Here is a 16,946-nt window from a genome sequence, read left to right as displayed (position 1 = left end):
ACTGCCCACCCACCCATGCATTGTCACTGAGGAATGACCATCGAAGCCCTTATATGGTTAGGGCAATATTTTTTATTTTCTAGAACTATCATGAGAGGCACAGTGTGCCTTGGGAGAGTCATCAACAGCTCTCATGCGCAGTAAGAAAACTCCCCCGAGAGCCAAGGCCTTTATTGTTTTCTTCAGAAAGAGATACACCCCCGTTTTAGGGGTTTGCTTCAGGAGAACAAAAGAGTACTCTGCGTGTTAGTTTTACATTTTGGATAAAAGCGATCCACTTGCTCGGCAGGAGCGCTTACATCATACATTTCAAACCGGAACCCTAAGGTCGGGTGTCAGCAAGGTATTTGCCAGTCCAGAGACAACTTTCCAGCCTTACTGCATCAGACCCCTGTGGTGCCTTTAGTTAGTGAGTAAGTGGGGCAGAGAATTATTGTAGCAATGGAGTGGTCTTGAACCTTTGAATTTACGAGGAGTATTTCTGTTTGGTAAGAACCAAAAATTGATATTAGACTCAATTATTTAATAAAATGCTGTCTCCTCACATCACAATAAAGGTCTGTCATTTCTATATGCATACTGTTAAAGCTGAATTTAGGACTTTAAAACAGGTTTGCATTTCTACTACATAAATAACCCACAACTTAAATTTTGTTTTCCAGGAGAAATGTTGAGGTAACCATTTATATACTGATTTGTCACCCACTTGTCATAGAAATGTTTATTGGTGAAGTTGCATTCACAGCTCTGACTGCTGCAGCTGAAATGTAGCCTGAACATACTCACCGTACCGTAAATGCCAAGCATTCCTGCATGCGAGCTGCTGGGCTGGAGACAAAGAACTCTAGTTGTCTCTGCTCCCTGCCCTTTCCCACGAGTTCACACAAACATCCCCTGACATTTACGGTTGACGGTGCACTTAGCCTGCATGCAGGATAACTGAGGAATGTAATCAACAATTCCCATGTACACAATTAAAAAGGAAGACCCATCAATTACTGGGGTGTTTATTTGCTTAGCTGTTAAATTGTAGCGCTGGTGGAATATTGAGCGGATTCATGTGAAAGTGACTTCTTGCTGCTACTTGCACCGTACACGAGCACTACACAAGCACAGCAAAAAACACACGGTGCGGATGGTGTTCCACCAGAGGAGTGTCCTCATAAAAAGATGTACAGTAACAATCATTTAAGTCGGATTCAAGTCCAAAACAAAAAATATTATGTTACAAATAAAAGAAGGCATGTCTTGCCGTGTTTATTTGAATAGAAATAGGTGGCCTAGTGGCCACTGGGAATCTGTTTATGCTTTGTCCAGATGTTACATTGAGGCAAGTGTGCAGTATTGTATACTTTTCGAAATATGTTGTAATTGGTTCTGTTATGGAAACTTAATTAAAAAAAATAATAATCTTTGCCCTTTGTCCTTTGAAATGTGAGAGATGGTATGCGATTATGAGTCAGGGATTTCTATCCGAAATCCGGTCTTAAAACGTTGGAGTTGTTTGTTGATGTTGAAAAAGTCGGTTAATATGAATAACGATACATTCATGTATAATAACGAAATCATATCTTTATTGATGATTTTGCCCGTTGTGAAATCGACGTCAACCTCAAATCAGAAATACATAGTAGGGGAGGCCCTGAGACCCAGGCGTGAGGTCACTGATTGACAGATCACAGGTGGGGTGACACATAGCTGCAGACAAACACGCAACCAGGAAATGCCATATCAATCCCACAGACAGGACCAGCGACACCACAATGGTCCAGGAGATTGGCGGGAAGAAAGCACATATGGCACGCGCACACAGGGTGCGCGTGTTCCTAAAACACCATAAAGTCAGATGCCATATGAAGGTAATACCACTTAGCCCCTCAGGACACTGCACACACAGTGATCACGCACTCCCCATACTGGCCATGTTACCCACTGGCCGCATTGTGGACATGCAAGGTCGTGGCCCACCTGGATTCCACATCCAATACATTCATTTATGGCTGACTCACATTCCTTACCAAAAAAGGATTGCATTCAGTGAACAGTATAAATCTATGTTAGTCCGACAGCAAATTGAGACAGTCCTCCTATCCAATACCTGTGACTGTGTTCCCAGCCGCATTATTTAATTAAACAACCTCTTCTTGTTGTGCCAAATGCCTCTTGTCTCTTGTTCTTTCAAGATATTTCATGTTCAAGCAACATGTTAATGGCAGAGTAGTTCTATATTGAGGATCTCACCAAGTGATGCGTGCATCTTAGGCTACCCACAATGTGTGAGAATTGATGGCTCTTACGACCCTTTGATGCATCTACTGTGTGTGACATTCAGAGGGTGCTCCAATCGTGTTGCAGAAAATTGGTGGCTGTACTTATTGAATGAAGCAGTGGTATGTGGGAGAGATAGTGATGTGTTGTTAAGTACGTGACATTTTTCAAGTGATTGAGTAAGGAGACAACCCAGTTGTCGTGTCTATTAGAAAGAGCATGGGCCATTGGTTTAGAGGGTTGTTCCTGGCTACACTTCAGAATGGTTTGTTTCATGGACTTTTTGCTCAATTACGTAATTTGTTCTTAAACTTTTATTGAGTCTTTGTTTAAATGCATTATTGTCTGCTCACACAGAAAGAAACATAATATGGGGCTGACTCCATATCCTGAAGCAAGGGAACTTTCAATAACCACCACAATCAGATTGTAGTGCACAGCATGCTCAAACAGACACAATTACACATTACAATTAGGGGTTTAATAATTCTGTTTCAGTTGCAAGCTCCCATTTGCATCTGGAATGAGATTACAGGTCTGGTTTTAAATGCCTGTGCCCTAATTGTAGACATAGGTGCTATGAACTCATGACTTAATTGAATAATTTGCACTACCTCAAGAATCGGGTTGGCAAATGGTGTGAAATTCTAGACCCTGGCACACTGTGAGTTGGTTTCACAGTAAGAGCAAATGCAATGTAAGATTCCACGGGGCTGCTGTATTATTACTACACAATTGCTCAGAGGGACAGGCCATGCATTGGGTACATGGACAAACAAACAGACTCAGTGGTTAGTTTAGAAATGTGATATATGCATCAAAATGCCTAACTCAGTGATCTTTATAACCCCAAGTCAAATTGTTATGGGGACCACGAAACAGCTAACCTGTGCTGAAAAGCTCTCCATACTGTCAGTCAATGTGTTTTCTGCTCCTGTGAGTGTGAAGAGACAAGGCACAATAATGATAGCCAGGCAAGAAAATGCATTGTAATTGGATAGCCACGAATTCCTTCCTGCCTGTCAATGTATGTCTTTACTTGCCTGTCCTGTATGTTTGTTAGGCCACTTAGAGAGCTAACATCAGAGTATACAGTTGCATTCTGCATTCATATCCTCAGCCGAACTAATACCCTCTGCCAATCTTCTCTTGAAATCAATGTTTAGATGGTGCATGGGCTGCCTGGTGTAAGGTTTATTTTGGAGACTGATTACTAAATGTAAATGTATGCATTTTATTTGTTTGGGAGAAGAATATGAGGAAATGTGCCAGGGTTTTTTTTGGGAAAGGGTGTTGGCAGAATGATAGGCATTTGTTTTGCGGGGGGGGGGGGGTGTCTGGAGGGGTTGGGGGTGATGTGGGAGCTGATTCCAAGTACTAGTGTTTTCTTGTCAAGATGTGGGCTAATATGTGCAGTGAAAGGTCAGGTAATGTGTGTGGCATGGGGGACGGCGCAGAACACTAGTCGTGGGGCGTGCGCTGGGCCAGGGCACTAGTACAGGGCTGTGTTTAAGAATGGTGCAGGATGGTTTCTCTTGGTAGAGTCAGACGCCATAAATGATGTTTGTTTTGAGGTGCGTGTGAGTGTGGTCTCTAAGCAATGGAATGCATGGGATTAAAAGGGACATCATGCTAGCTATATGTGTTGCTATATGTGTGGCTGAGGTTAGGAATCAAAAGCCATGTAGCAGGTTTATTGGGGAAGATATCCACATTTGGGGTTTGAGTTGGATGGGGAAAGATATCACTTATGTGAGTGTTTGAAGTTGGGAGTGAGGCAGAGGTAGAACAGCATGAATGTGTGAGTCATAGTATGGGGATCCATCATGGTGTTAGGTATAATGCTTGGGTGCAACATGTCAAGAATGGGGAAATTTGGGTGGTTGAAGGAAGAATAGATTGCTTGTGGATTGAGAACAGGGCACCCGGAGAGTGATACGTTGACATTGACAAAGCAGGACACTTGGGTTTGTTTATTAAGTGTGGGACACGAAATACATATTTGTTTCAGGTATGAGGAGTGGTAGGATGCTAGGTGTGATGCTTGTTTATGGGACACTCAGGGGGAAAGTATTAGACGCGCCTGTGGATGGTAGAAGAGGGAATGCCAGTTATCTGTATGTCTTAGGTGCTAGGGGGGTGCAGGACATAGACAGGTGTGTTAAAGTTTGTGTGAGGGTTACATTTTGTTTCACCAAAAACCATTGTCTTATGATACTTGTAGTCTTGGTTCACTTCAATCCAACCAAATGAACGAGACCCTTGATATTTCCTTGCCTAATTAACATCTTGGTGATATGGTAATCATAGACTTGGGTGTGCTGACGGTTACAGTAACAAAGGTTGCCAAATGCCCTGTAAAATATTATTCAGATCTAGAAATGTTAAAATTTCGTGCTTCACCTTGCTGCAAGACATGTTCAATGTTAAATTTGAACTCAATTTCATATCTCTTGAATTTAGAGCTTATCTTGCTTTGGTATACAGAGATGCGCCAAGACACAAATAATGTTTCAGAATAAATTACACTATTTTGAGATGTTATGTTATGTTATTTCCATTTTTAAAGTGCACAGCTGCCCCAGCAAAGGGGCGCCCCGGTGCTGTGTCTGGAAAAGAAACACAACTCAGTCAGGGCGAGAAAAGAAACCAAGCGGAGAAACCCTAAGAGCCAATGGGAAAGATGAAGGTCTTAACGGCTCTCCTAAATACCAGTAACTCATCCAGGGCGCGATTATGGGCAGGAAGAGAGTTCCACAGCTTGGGTGCCAACACTCTAAAAGAACGACCACCTGCTCTGCTTCTCTTAAAACGTGGAACAACAGGCAAATTTTGCCCAAATGACCTCAGCTGCCGAGGAGGAGCATAAGGAGTAATAAGATGCTCCAGTATCTGAGGCGAAGATTGTTTCAGAATTTTAAAAGATAGACATAAAGTCTTGAATTCAATCCTCTGAATCAGGGGTAGCCAGTGAAGCTTATGGATAGTTTCTTTTGCCGAACAAAATCTAGGAAGGCCTACCAGAGCCCTGGCAGCCGCGTTCTGAACGCACTGCAACCTGGTAATTTCCACCAGGTTAGCTCCGAGCAAAAGTGAGCTCGCATAATCAAGTCTAGATAGTATGGCAGCCTGAATTATCAGCTGTCGAGTAGGGGCGTCAAATAATTTCAGAATCGGCCTAAGGCCGCGTAAGATCCCAAAGCAGGTGGCTGCTACTTTTTTTGTATGGATGGAAAAGCTAAGGGAGGGGTCGAGCCACACCCCCAGATTTTTCACCTCAGCTGCCGGAGTGGGGATGGGTCCCAGTTCTAACGGCCACCATTTGTCGCCCCAAAGATTGCTCTGCTTGCCCACGATCAAGACCTCGGTCTTTTTAGCGTTAAGCTGTAAGCAATTGGCTGTCATCCATCTGCACTGAGACCCTCACCAAATCTGGTAGCCTCAGGGTCTGAATCCCCACTAAGTGCGACCGCCAGCTGCGTGTAATCAGCGTAGGAGACCATAGTCAGGTCCCAACGCTTGGCGACAGCAGCCAGTGGCTGCACATAAAGATTAAACAACGTGGGGCTAAGTGCCGAGCCCTGCGGGACTCCCTGTTCAATGGTATAGGGTTTCGACTCGAATAGTGGAGTAGCGACCCTAAAGGTGCGATCGGTAAGAAACGACCGAAATCAGTCAAGTGCGACACCATTGACACCTGCTTCTCCCAGACGCTGCAAAAGTATTGCGTGCAATACAGTGTCGAACGCGGCACTGAGGTCGAGTAATACCAGTGCCGCAGTTTGACCCAAGTCCAACACGGAGCGCAGATGTTCTGTAATGGAGAGAAGTGCGGTCTCTGGACTGTGTCCAGCACGAAAACCATTCTGCGAAGGGTCCAGAATGTTAGCAGACTGAAGATGGTTAGACAGAATGCCATTAACATGGGCTTCTGCTACCTTCGCGACCCAAGGGAGTAGGGAGATGGGTCGATAGTTCTCTAGTTTGAGAGGGTCCAGTGCAGGTTTTTTCAAGATGGGAGTGACATAAGCATGTTTCCATTTGGAGGAATTATGCCCGAGGAAAAAGATAGACTTATAAGTTGGCTTATAGGGGGTAGGCATAGTGAGGCTAGTTCTTTAAATTGTGCTGGTCTAAGGGGATCCGCAGGTGACCCAGATTTGACTTTGGCTACCAGCTTGTCAAACTCCTCCTCCGATAAGTCAGGGAGTGTGGATAGGGCCAGGTTAGCACTAGTAATGGAGCACTGATCCTCCATTGTCAAACTAGTACTAGGAAAAGAGCGATATATATTAGACACTTTTTCCACGAAGAAGGCCGCAAGATCTTCACAATGTGAAATTGAACAGATCTCAACCACAGGTATTCTGTTGGCTGTAAGATCTTTTAACACTTTGAAGATCAACTTTGTGGGATTAGAGATAATATTAAATTCATAAGAGTAGTAGGCTGCCCGCGCCCTACAAATAGCTCTATGATAGCTCTTAACTTTTGCTAAATAATAGGTTTTTTGCCCAGCCTCATAGGTCTTACGCCAAGCTCTTTCTGCTTGCTTACACATTATCTTTAAAAGCCGAAGAGAGTCATTATACCAAGGGCTAGGGTCTAACAAGCGACTTTTGCTCCAAGCTGCAGGAATCAAGGAGTCAAGGGCATTAGTGACCCATTCACAAAAAAGGTCGTAGCCAGACTCGACACCCTCAAAAGAGCCTAACAGGAAACCACCGAGAAGATGATGGAAATCAGCTAATTTAAGTTTCTTCCAGGGACGCCTAGAAATGGCTCTATCTGATACCTTAAAAGGACGATCCTTGATCGTGACATGAAGCTCTATCAGATGATGATCAGTCCAAGCTATAGGTCTTGGCAGGAGGACCTTAGCCATAGTCAAGTTTGTGAATATCGGGTCCAGAATATGCCCCCCCCCCCCCACGTGAGTCGGGTGAGTGACCAACTGGGGAAGCTGGAGGGCCTCCAGGTCCGCGAGAATGCTACTAATCGCTGGGGTGTGGGGAGTGTCGAAATGAAGATTTAAGTCCCCGATAATGCTAAAAGTAGCCGACCCCAGTGCAAGAGAACTTAGGAATTCTGGGAGAGCTTTCCTAAAAGACACATCACTACCTGGTGGTCTTTAGATCAGCAAACCAGACATAGTGAAATGATGGCTGATCGTGATGCAAAAATATGCACTTTCACAGCCAGCTATGTCCAGAATTTTCCAGGTACAGGGGTAGCATGATTTAATTGCCATAGCAATCCCCCCTCCCCTTGAGCTTCGATTGTGCGTGAAAATAGAATATTCCAAGGGGAGTGCTAGATTTGGCACAGCCATGACCTCATTGCAATCATGTCTCGGTCATGAAGAAAATATCGGGTGTCTCATCAGATAGCAAGTCTAAAATGGCCTGATGATGCTTGGCCAGAGATCTGACATTAAAATGCCAGATTTTTAAGTCACAAGGGAACTGAGAGATTATAGGCGGGGCGACTACCGGGGCGTCACCTAAAGAAGGATGCATCGTATGAGCGGAGATGGGAATACAACGAGGAAGTGACAGCTTACCACAAGGGCACAGGAAAGGGCCACAAAGTGGATCAAGGGGTGCATGTTTACAAGGTATAGAGAGGCTCCGTAGCCTAAGGAGGTCCACCCTAGAGTACATGCCTACCGTCGAAGAAATGTGCAGAGTCTCTGGCGCCCGGCGCTTCCTTAGCGCTGACGGGCGCAGACTGGCAGGACTCTGGCATGACTCAGGCGCGATGAAGGCGCGCCCACTGCGCGCTACCGCTGCGCGCTAGGCAGACTGGTTTAAGTAGGCTGTCCGCGTGGCTACCGGAGCACTAGAGCACTCAAAATGGCGCCCAAGAAACGTCCCCTCTACTAGCAAGATGTCGGCCGATTCTTGCAAAAATCAGAAGCCCCAGGCACGGACCGGCTAAAGCAGCGGTGATCAATCGATTATAGTGCGAGTAAGTGGGAGAATGCCAAGTACATAAAATCAGTTGATACAGAAATAAAAATAAACCAAAATACAAAAACGGGTAATTTAAAATACCAAGCGCGCCTACAGCACAGCGCTAGGAGCGCGAGAGTCCTGAAATGCTCTGAGGTGCTAGGGTACCTTGTCCAGAGATGTAATGGTAATTCTGTATCTCCTACAATATGTGCTAGTTCTCAGTGGCTACATGTAATGACAAGTGTACACGTTATCTGTCTGAGGAGAGTAGAGCTGAAAGAAGAACAAGACACTGACCACGCTCTAGATGAGCTTCCACAACATAAATCAGGCATTCAACGCTGCCCCTAGATCTCCTTTCAGTGGTTTTGGAGGATCGTAACGCATGGTACTCTAAGAGATCCTCTGAGATGCAATAATCACCAATCAAATTACAGTATATGTATAGATAAAGAGCTTAAATTACAATCAAAATCTATGACTTAGTTAATGCAAAACTGTTTGGGTAGAAACAGTAGTTATCAAAAAAGACATGGATATTTGTTTTGGAGGCACTACGGGAGTATAGAAAATGTTAATCATTTCTTTCAATTCTGGCATCAATTGCAATCCACAGAAACATGAGACTATGTTTGAAAATGTTACCTGAGACTCTGAGGAATTCTTGGAGTAGCATCCCCACAAGTGGTGACATTTCATTGAAATTGTCAAAACCATACCAAAGGCTTCAGACTGGCTGCTGAGAAGCATTCAGTGAAAATGTGTTGAAGTGACGGAAGGATGTGAATCCACAGAGGGGGCAGTAGCATGATACTCAACTAGTAGATATGCAAGATATGTTTCCGGTATTTTCTCTATGGAAGGCACTACATTAAAAAATATCACTCGGGCATGGTGTAAATGGTGTCAAGAAAAGGCCCCACAATAGCCAACCAGCTCTGCAGGACCTCGCAGAGAAGGATCTCACAGTTGAAGAAAGTTTTTAGAGTGGGCCATTCCTTGACAAGGAGGCTCCTGTATGCTACACTCTAGAATAGAAGCAGCTCTCTGTCACTTTATCTTATTGGTGTTTTGAGACAAAGTTATTTTTTAAGCGATTGCTGGATGACCATTGTTCAAAGCAATTTTAAAACTTTTCGAATCTGCTCTTTAATTGACCTTGGCTGAAGGAAGTGGGAAAAGAGTAACACTTTTGAATAAAGTTGACACCTCCAAGGACAGGATAATTAATAATTGCATCTGATTACAGTGTTTAAATGACAATATTTGCCCTAACCTCAATCCACCTATTGACAGTTCCTAGCTCGGTATGTGTTCTGGGCATCGAGCCTGCAGGCATCATTATTTCTGGACATGGAGGAGCTCATCTGCTAATCTCTATGAAGTTTGCTTTTATCCTAAAGAGCCTGGCACCAACATTACCATGCACTGCTCGCTAAGCTTACATTCATTTGGGCTTAACAGTAAAGTAGGTTCAAACCTACATTGTAGTGCTGAAAAACTCAACGGCCATAGATGTGGCTCTAAGGAAGAGGTTATGGAAGCAATCATTATTCAAGTAGGCAAGTGAGATAACCCTTATGCTGGCAAGAATGTTTGGAACCTCTCTTTCAAAGCTTTCCATCTTCAAGAGTCATTCTATACCAGTGGTGGCTCCTCTACAATGGCGGAGCAGCGCCGCCGCCCCCTGCAAAAGCCAGAAAATGAAAAATAAAATGATACTTAAACAACCTTATTATCATTTTATTTTTCACTGTCTGTAACCTGATGTGAGCATACAGCGGGGTGGGCCAGGTTAACAAAAACAAGGACTGCGACTGTGAGGAAGAGAAGTAGGTGCACTTAAGTGCGCATGTCAGTTTGGCCGACCACCTTAGGCTGGCCAAACTGACCTGCGCACTTAGGGTTCTCCACCCGAGCTCTGCTGAATTGCCGGGTAGAGAAAATACCCAGGCTCCTAGTCCCTGACCGAGCATCAAAGCCGCCTGCTCAGGCCAATCCCCACGCCCCTCTCATGTTTGGTATGTATAGCATGAGAGCAGAGTTAAGATTGGGTGGGAATTCTGGGAGCCTGTGCCAGGAGCAGAGGAGCACCGAGGTGGCTGGCAGCATAAGGTGTCTATTTTTTTATTTATTATTAACCCCCCAGCAGCCTCTAACCTGCCCACCCTTGAGCCCCCTCCCACCCCCTCCCTCGCACCCCCACCCACCACCTATTACATGTATTAGCTGCCACTGTTATATTCTTTGACAATGGGATGTCTAAGTTCCTAAAGTAATGAAAAATTACAGTTTCCAACCTGCGGAAACCATTAACCTTTTATGGCCAAATGAGTGTGAGGAAACTGCTTATGAGCAGAGTATGTGGATGGAGTTCGAGCAAATCCTGATCCTCCCCATCAAACGTGTGCAGGGATAGAGGGTACAGGTCTCTGAACAAAGGCATTAGGAGAAAATAGAGGAGGGGAAGCAAACAGTGCAGCCAGCTCTGTAGAGGGCTAGTCTTCACCCACTCCCAATGCAACCTCAAGTCAGTTTTGTATGGAGGCAGAGCAAGATGTGAATCTCGAAAGGAAAAATGCAAATTAGTCAATAATTAATAAATATAGACTTTAATGCTATAACAAGTGCAGAAGAAGATCCTCAACTGATAACAGCCTGCATGGAAACAGAAGAAAGAAGGTATAAGGAATAAAAAGGAACCCCTAGCTGTTAGGGACCATAGAGAAAGAAAGGATAAAATGTGCAATAGAATGCAACAAACAGATGTGAAGAGATGTGCCCTACACAAAGTTATAGTTTCCAGACAAGGAGGGACCTGAAGAGGAGGCTTATTCTGTCCCAAAAGAACTAATGTACATCACTTCCCTCTGATTGTGAACATGCCATGCAGTCTTACCATGACTGGTAGCCATCTCTGCCAGTGTGTAGGTCTGTGCCGCAGTCTTCCGTGCCGAACTGTTCGAATGCTTCTGCTTCCCATCAAATAGTTTGGTCAGTCCCTACAGCCCTTGTGATCCACATCACCTTGCAGCACTTCATATACCATACACTTTCTGTCCAAGAGGAGGTCTGTTTGGCCTCGCAGCACTGGACACTCAAATCCAAATTCTTAATATATTGCACTAAAACTAAACAAGCAAAAGAAAACATGCTAAAAAACATACTTTTTGAAATAGTTACAAATCCCTTGATCAACTGGTACATGTATATCAGCTTTGCATTGGAAAAGCTAGAGGTCCAAGAGGTATGATCTAATGGCCTTCCAGTGCCAATAGTCTCTAGACTAATAACCAAGCAAGCAAAAGCAATCTCCATAGAACAGGAAGTCCTGACCATTAAGAAATTGGCCAATGGCTTCTGTGCACCCATACTGTGGGAACCAGGTTCCCTGCAAATGTGTCTTTCTCTACTTTTTAGTTTGTCCCTAAAACAGTAGCTAATGAGCTTGGCTTAATTTCACTAAAAACGTACTGGTATGGCAAGAGAAATCTTGATGAGTTTGACAGACAGTGCAGAGCAGGAAGAAACATTAACTCAAATCCTTTGCATTTGTGAAAAGCTGCTCCATCTGAGGATATTTTGGATGTGTCCAATACGACATGCCTAACATTAGAAGTTGTTGAGCAGCCATCGAAGGATGCCTGAAAAGTGAGTCCTCACAGTTGACAGCTCGATTCCTGAAGTTCCTGAGAGCAGTTTTGACTTCTCCAACATGTGTACTTCATAATACACCCTAATAGACCAGGTAGAGCAGTCAACCTCGAAGCTGGGGAACTGCGTTCAAGTCTCAGCAGGGATGCTCAACATCCTGTGATTCTGGGCAAATCACTTACTCTACCCTGCCTAACAAAATGAATGTGTCCATCTGTAATGCATCTAATGCTCATGTAAAGTGCTCTGATACCTTCGGGCCGAGTTTGCACTATATAAAACTCTTCCCAAAAAATGTCTTTCAATGCTTAACTTCGATGGTGAACCCTTTCCCCTTCTTTATTTTGGCACCATTGAAAGACAATTCACTTGAGATAAAGCTTGCCCCCTATGTTTTTGTGACGCTACCTAGCAACTGCATTTTCATATGGGCATAGCTAAGAGGCTCCGCACATGGACAGATCACCTTTATGAGCTCCTGGCTCTTTCCCCCTTTATTTTTAACTTCTTATGAAGACTATTAGTGATAGCATTTGTACTCCTAGATTCTATGACATCATTTAGCAATTGCATTTCAACCAGGACTCTGCTAAAAGGTACTGTGCATGGATAGCACCGTGATATCCCAAATCGGGTGAATGTCCTGCTTATAAATAAATAGATAAATAAATAAAAATAAATACATAAATAAGCTATCTTTTTGACTTGACCTCCAGCCAGGTTTTGACTTTGCAATTGCACTTTACTCCAAGGTGTCAAGCAGTACTATGGATGGTTATGGGGCCAGCCCTGTACCACATCCAGAGAAAAAATTGCACTTTTGACTTCTCGGGCACCGTAGTATCTGCACATTATATTTGTGTATTTTTTTTAAGGCATAGTGACCTTTTTAACCATGTTCTCTAAATGTTATTGATTTTTCATTTGCTCAAGTTTTATGTCCCCTCAGGCCTTCGTAACCACTGTTATATAGTTGATATGTACAAAACAATACATCTATGGCTCTTTATTGTAATGATTTTAAATAATCGCACAAAATAATTTACTTTTTACTTCACTTTCTGTCAAGGTCTTGCTTATATAGAAGCAAAAGTTGATTGGAAAGCATTAGCAACATTGTCGATTACTAATGTTGAGCTTGGATATGTTGTGGCCTAGCTGTTCTTCAGCTGGGTGTCCTTTCACAGCACAAGCATACAAATACTGTCTTATATTAGGACATCAAAATATACAAAGCTAATCATGTTAAGGAAATTAGTGTGAGAAATATATGTTTTGTAATAACTATGATTTTAGCCGAGTATGTCTTAGCAGTAGATTTTGTTGACTAGTATCTGCTGGGGAATTTAACCACTTAATGGCCCTGCACTAATTTCCTGCAAAAGTCATGGGACAGCACTAGTTCACAGATACTTCCCACAAGTAGGAAGTACAACAAAGAGAAGACAGCAATTTGGTCATCGCATCATGGTAACTGAACAGCAGAAAGATAATTTGCATTGAATGACAAAGATTTGTCTAAATTATTCCCCCTTTTAGGGAAGGCAAAGGAGGCATTGTGCAGAATGAGTAGGCCCGATTCACAGAAAAGGGTAGTAAATAAGCCAGGGCAGAGTTTGCAGAGTCCCCCTATGCGGAACTCCGCGAAGTGATAAAAAACTCAGCTGCACTTCGCAGAGTTCCACAAGTGGCAGAGTGCATTAGGGTCATGCCGTTCGCAGCGATTTTCAGTGCTGGGTGTTTCTCCCATGCTGGAAAATCATCGTAAATGGCACCATGCGCAGTGCAAGAGGGCACTGCTTTCCTTCTGCTGCTCGGTTAGATTTTCTACCTGAGCAGCAGCTTTATCAACGCAAATGGAAGGTTCCTCAACACGAGCGGTCACGAGCATACGCGACCACTCTGATTGAGAAATCTGACCGCCTGCGTTGAGAAATCTTACCGGGAGGTTGATTTTCCTCACTCCCTGTCGCAAACTAGACGCTAACGAGCATGAGCAAAAGCTCAGCAGAACCTGGAGTGTGGCAATCTCCACAAACTCCGCAAATGGAGTGGAGTTCACTATCCAGGCTTAGTATTAAATCTGCACCCGTCATAGTACTCCTATATGCAAGTGCAAACTTACTACTTTTCAGAATTCACAAACATTACAAGTAGCACACCTGGAAAGTTGCACTAAACAATTCACGTTCATGTTCCTTGATTTTCAATTTCCCCTATGCAGGAACCACACAAATAGTGTACATCTCCCACCTGGGAAAATGTGCCACATGTGAAAATGCACATTTTTGCATTAATTTCTCTACATGTAAAACATTTTCCCCTTTGAGAAGCCCTTCTCCTACACCTCACCTTGTTTAGTTGTGATCCGTTCCCCTTCCCACCCTAAAAAGGGAGTTACTCTAGCCCTTTGCTGAAGTAAAATTCCATTCATTTCCGAGGTGGGAAAAGTGGGTGAATCATTGGTTTGGACTGCGCACAGACTCATAGGTTTACGGGGGTTCAAACAAATAAAGCAAACCACTGCTTGATTCGCACACTCACTGTCATTTGAATATAGTTTACTATTGTAGATTTCTCAAAATTCGAGAGGCAGAGAATGAACTCCTGAGAGACATAAAACGAGTTATTTTCGATCTTTTTTTTAGTTTAAAATGCTTTATTGAAATGATAAGAACAATGTAAAACATCATTACAAAATATTAGCAGAAAATAGGAAAAAATAACAACTTGGAATGCATAACAAAGGCAAAGAGATACAATATCATATTAATAAAAAAACTGCACTTAGTAACAAGAGCATTTTGGAAAAAAAAATTAACAGAGAAAAAAGAAGATGAAAAAGAAAAAGAGAAAGAAGAGAAAGGGAGAAAAGAGCGAAAGAAGAAGAGTAGTAGAAAAGAAAAAATAACCGTAATCAAAATTGCAGTAAGAAATATGTAACAATTAAGAGATAAAATCAACATAAGTCAAGTTAACTTCCAAGACAACAAGGTAGTTAGGGGTAACCATAATATCTCTCTTGATTAACAAGGAGGTGGAGTTTGCATAAGCTCTGTCCATTCTATGATGATGACATAATAAGTTCCACCAAGCTTGATAAGAAATTTTAGAAGTGTCCTTCAAATTAACAGTAATGCTCTGAAATGAGATTGCTAAAAAGAGGTTAATAAAAGGGGCAACCTCTTTATGGTTGGCAAAAACTGGAGAGAGACTGCCTAAGAACACATTGTGAAAATGAAAGGGGACATGTAATTGGAGGATATCATTGAGTTTACTTCAAATAGTGGTCCAAAAGGTGTTTGTCAAAGGACAATGGAAAAAAATGTGTAATAAGTCTGCCTTAACATGGGGACATGACCAACATTTAGGGGAAATGAAAATGATGAAGGTAACAAGGGGTCAAAAAAAGTCTATTATAAAAATAATATAGGGTTTGTGTTGTACTAGCAGAATGGGAGGTAATATGAATCCTGGACCAAAGCAATTCCCAAGTATGTATAGGAAGATCAAGGCTTAAATCTTTTTACCATTGTAATTCTAAGGGAGATTTAACTCTTGTGACCTGGGGATGAGATAATAGTTTATATATAGTAGCTGCTTTAGATTGAGTGGAAATATCAATAGGGTTGGGGGGTGAGGTAACTGGTCAGGAGAGGTAGTGGGAGTGGAATGCGCAGGAGTATAATAACAAGTGAGGACATCAGTGAGTGCATTATAATGAGAAGCATAATGTGAGGAAATGTGATAAAGAGATTGAAGAGCAGAGAAGGGCATGAAAGCACCATCTTTCATCAAGTGTTGAGGGGTTAAGATACCTTTATCAATCCACTCCTTCCAAAACAAGGCGCGATTATTAATCTTACAATGTTTATTATACCAGAAAGGAATGTTAGTGGAAGTAGAATTAAAAGAGGGATGAGCACGTAATGAAGAAAGAGCTAACGCCTTAGTATGAGCAAAAGTGGGGAAAGAGAAACATTTTGTAGGTGCAGTAATCAAAATAGCAGAGACAAGAGAAAAGGGAGAGTACTGGGCCTGTTCTAAAGAACTCCATGAAGTACAAGAAGAGGAGGTAGAGTCGGAAAGGAAAGTCCAGATTTGTTTCAAAGTGAAGGCTGCGTGACATCTTTTAAGATTGGGAAAATTAACTCCCCCAGAAACCTTAGGGAGTTGGAGTCTAGCAAGGTGCGAAAGCACTCGATGTCTTTTAATGGGATTACGCAATCCCTTAACATTCCAGGTTATAATGCGTAAACCTTTCATAAGAAAGGAGTAGAAAAAGATAGATGATTAAAAAGAGGAAACATTTTAAAAGTAAAAGAAAAAGTGAATAAAGTCAAATAAATGAGGTAAAAATAAAAAGAGAAAGATGAACGGTAAGAATGAATAAAAAAATGCAGAAATGCAAGGAGAGAAGATAGTCATAAAGAGTCATAAAGAGGTAATACAGCACACGTAGGACTCCTATGAGGGCAACAATGAAGGGGAAACCAGCAGCAGGACTAGGAAAAAGTACCTGAAAAACAAAAAGGTAATGGTGAGGAAAAACAGAACAAGAAACAGGGAAACAGCATACAACGAATAATAAACAATGGCAGGAGGCATAAGAAACAACAGCAATTAAGACAAACTACTGAGTCATCATGGCTTGCTGAGTTCCATCTGTTCCCCTTTATGCGAATGAATAAACTTGCGGAGGTCTGCTGGATCTTCAAAGCTAAAAAGTTCTTTCTCTGTAGGTAACCTTGAAGAAAGCGGGATGAATCAGTCCGTAACGAGCATTCATTGAGCGAAGTACAGGTCTCAGATCAATGAATTCCTTCCGACGACTGGCACTAGATTTGGAGACATCTTGGCTCAGGAAGATTCTGTGACCGGACCAGACAAGTTGTTTATGCTGTTTCACTGCATTGAGAATAGCCATGAGGTCTGAATAGAGGAGAAATTAAGCAATTATGCAGCTTTGTTTGGAAGGAGTAGAGGTATTCCGAGACCCAAGCCTATGCGCCCTCTGGATGTTGAAGTCCATAGTTTTAGAAAAACCAACAAGCAGAAGAATTTGTA

The sequence above is a fragment of the Lissotriton vulgaris genome, chromosome 1_1 (genome assembly GCF_964263255.1).
Source record: "Lissotriton vulgaris chromosome 1_1, aLisVul1.2, whole genome shotgun sequence".
Taxonomy (NCBI): domain Eukaryota; kingdom Metazoa; phylum Chordata; class Amphibia; order Caudata; family Salamandridae; genus Lissotriton; species Lissotriton vulgaris.
The sequence above is the reverse complement of the archived record's forward strand: the minus strand, read 5'-3'. Positions refer to the sequence as shown.